We start from the raw sequence: 3,947 nt of genomic DNA on the forward strand, positions 1-3,947 counted from the left end.
RGTGGACTGGAATATGTTCCGGATAGKCTCAGACAACAACATTGATGTATACGCTGACTCGGTGAGCGAGTTTATTAGCAAGTGCATCGGAGATGTTGTACCCACTGTGACTATTAAAACATTTCCTAACCAGAAACCGTGGATTGATGGCAAAACTGAAAGCGCAAACCACCGCTTTTAATCATAGCAAGGCGACTGGAAACATGACCGAATACAAACAGTGCAGATTTCACCGCAAGGCAATCAAACAAGCAAGTGTCAGTAAAGAAACAAAGTAGAGTCGCAATTCAAAGGCTGAAACACGAGACGTATGTGGCAGGTTCTAAGGTCAATCACAGATTACAAAAAGAAAACCAGCCCTGTTGTGGACATCGACGTCTTGCTCCCAGACAAATTAAACAACTTCTTTGCTCACTTTGAGGACAATACAGTGCCACTGACACGGTCCGCTGCCAAAGCCTGTGGGTTGTCCTTCTCCGTGGCCGACGTGAGTAAAACATTTAAATGTGTTAACCTTCGCAAGGCTGCCGGCCCAGGCGGCACCCCTAGCTGTATCCTCAGAGCATGCGCAGGCCAGCTGGCTGGCGTGTTTACGGACATATTCAATTAATCCCTATCCCAGTCTGTTGTCACCACATGCTTCAAGATGGCCACCATTGTTCCTGTTCCCAAGAAAGCTAAGGTAACTGAACTAAATGACTATCACCCCATTGCACTCACTTCTGTCATCATGAAGTGATTTGAGAGACTAGTCAAGGAGCTTATCGCTTCCACCCTACCTGATACCCTAGACCCACTCCAATTTGCTTGCCTCCCCAATAGYTCCACTGACGATGCAATCGCAATCACACTGCACACTGCCCTATCCCATCTGGACAAGAGGAATACCTACGTAAGAATGCTGTTCATTGATTACAGCTCAGCATTTAATACCATAGTACCCTCCAAACTCGTCATTAAGCTCGAGATCCTGGGTCTGGACCCCGCCCAGTCCACGAACAGCCCCCCCATTCACATCGACGGGACAGTAGTGAAGGTGGAAAGTTTTAAGTTCCTCTGCGTACACATCACAGACAAACTGAAATGGTCCACTCACACAGACAGCGTGGTGAAGAAGGCGCAACAGCAACAGTGCCTTTTCAACCTCAGGAGGCTGAAGAAATTTGGCTTGTCACCTAAAACACTCACAGACTTTTACAGATGCACAACCGAGAGCATCCTGTCGGGCTGTATCACCGCCTGGTACGGCAACTGCACCGCCCTCAACCGCAAGGCTCTCCTGAGGGTAGTGCGGTCTGCACAACGCATCCCCGGGGGCAAACTACCTGCCCTCCAGGACACCTTTAATAATGTTTACATATCCTACATTACTCATCTCATGTGTATATACTGTTCTATACCATCTACTGCATCTTGCCTATGCTTATCACTAGTCACTTTAAATAACGCCACTTTAATAATGTTTACATATCCTACATTACTCATCTCATATGTATATACTGCTATATACCATCTACTGCATCTTGCCTATGCTGCACGGCCGTTGCTCATCCATATACACTGCTCAAAAAAATAAAGGGAACACTTAAACAACACAATGTAACTCCAAGTCAATCACACTTCTGTGAAATCAAACTGTCCACTTAGGAAGCAACACTGATTGACAATAAATTTAGGGGTAGATTTTTGGATTCCTTTCTCTGCATGTTGACACGATGGATACTCAAATCGATGCGCCAACTAAACTGACTTTTTGGATATAAAGAAGGATTGTAATCTAACAAAAGCACACTACATGTTATAGCTAGGACCTTTGATGACAAATCAGAGGAAGATTTTCAAAAGTAAATTTAAAATATTTAATAAATATTTAATCGCATTTGTGAATTTATGAAACCTGTGCCGGTGGAAAAATATTTGGATGTGGGCGCCGTCCTCAACAAATCGCATGGCATGCTTTCCCGTATTAGCTACTGGAAATCGGGACAGTGCAGTTAGTTAACAAGAATTTAAGCTTTCAACCGATATAAGACACTTATTTTACCTAAATGTTTAATATCCATAGTTTTGAATGATTTTATTTGAATTGTACGCCCTCCAGTTTCACCGGAAGTTGTCCCACTAGCGGGATGCCTAGCCCTAAGAAGTTTTAATGCAGGTGTAGCGAAATTCTGTGCTTCTAGTTCCGACAATGCAGTAATATCTAACAAGTATCTAACAAATTCACAACAACTACCTTATAACACAGATGTAAGGGATGAAAGAATATGACATATAAATATACGCTCAAACAAATAAAGGGAACACTAAAATAACAATCCTAGATCTGAATGAATGAAATATTCTTAATTAATACTTTTTCTTTACATAGTTGAATGTGCTGACAACAAAATCACACAAATTATCAATGGAAATCAAATTATCAACCCATGGAGTCTGGATTTGGAGTCACACTCAAAATTTAGTGGAAACCACCTACAGACTGATCCAACTTTGATGTAATGTCTTTAAAAAGTCAAAATGAGGCTCAGTAGTGTGTGTGGCTCCACTTGGCCTGTATGACCTCCCTACAATGCCTGGGCCATGCTCTGATGAGTGGCGGGTGGTCTCCTGAGGCATCTCCTCCAGACCTGGACTAAAGCATCGCCAACTCCTGGACAGTCTGTGGGTGCAACGTGGCGTTGGTGGATGGGCGAGACATGATGTCCCAGATGTGCTCAATGGATTCAGGTCTGGGGAACGGGCGGGCCAGTCCATAGCATTCATGCCTTCCTCTGCAGGAACTGCTGACACACTCCAGCCACATGAGGTCTAGCACTGTCTTGCATTAGGAGGAACCCAGGGCAACCGCACCAGCACTATGGTCTCCAAGGGGTCTGAGGATCTCCATCTCCGTAACCTAATGGCAGTCAGGCTACCTCTGGCGAGCACATGGAGGGGCTGTGCGGCCCCCCAAAGAAATGCCACCCCACACCATGACTGAACCACCACCAAAACCGGTCCTGCTGGAGGATGTTGCAGGCAGCAGAATGTTCCTCCACGGCGTCTCCACCGACTCTGTCACGTCTGTCACGTGCTCAGGCTGTTCACTGTGAGAAAGGGTTTGTTTGGTTTTGTTATTTTTTTTTTTTATTTTTTTTTGTTTTTTTGCTGTTTTTTTTTTTTGTTGTTATGGTGCTTGTTTTTTTTTTGTTTTTTTTGTTGTCTTTGCGTGGGGCTTGGGGTGTTTTTGTGTTTTTTTGGTTGGTTTTTTTGGTGGTTTTTGTTTTTGTTTTTTTTGTTCTTTTTATCTGTTTATTTTTTGTTTTGGGCGTTTGTTTTTGAGTTTTGACATGGCTGCATGTGGGCGAATTTGCCAATCTTGGTGTTCTCTGGAAATGCCAAACGTCCTGCACGGGTTGGCTGTAAGCACAACCCCACCTGTGGATGTCGGGCCCTCATAACCACCTCATGAGTCTGTTTCTGACCATTGAGCAGACACATGCCATTTGGTGGCCTGCTGGAGGTCATTTGCAGGGTCTGGCAGTGTCCTCCTGCTCAAAGGCGGAGGTAGCGGCCTGCTGCTGGTTTGTTGCCCTCCTACGCCTCTCCACGTCTCCGATGTACTGGCCTGTCTCCTGGTAGCGCTCCCTGTCTGGACACTACGCTCACAGACACAGCAAACCTTCTTGCCAACAGCTCGCATTGATGTGCATCCTGGATGAGCTGCACTACCTGAGCCACTTGTGTGGGTTGTAGACTCCGTCTCATGCTACCACTAGATGGAAAGCACCGCCAGCATTCAAAAGTGACCAAAACATCAGCCAGGAAGCATAGGAACTGAGAAGTGGTCTCTGGTCACCACCTGCAGAACCACTCCTTTATTGGGGGTGTCTTGCTAATTGGCTATAATTTCCACCTGTTGTCTATTCCATTTGCACAACAGCATGTGCATTATTGGTGCAAAT

Source organism: Salvelinus sp. IW2-2015, unplaced genomic scaffold, assembly GCF_002910315.2.
Source record: "Salvelinus sp. IW2-2015 unplaced genomic scaffold, ASM291031v2 Un_scaffold16616, whole genome shotgun sequence".
Lineage (NCBI taxonomy): Eukaryota > Metazoa > Chordata > Actinopteri > Salmoniformes > Salmonidae > Salvelinus > Salvelinus sp. IW2-2015.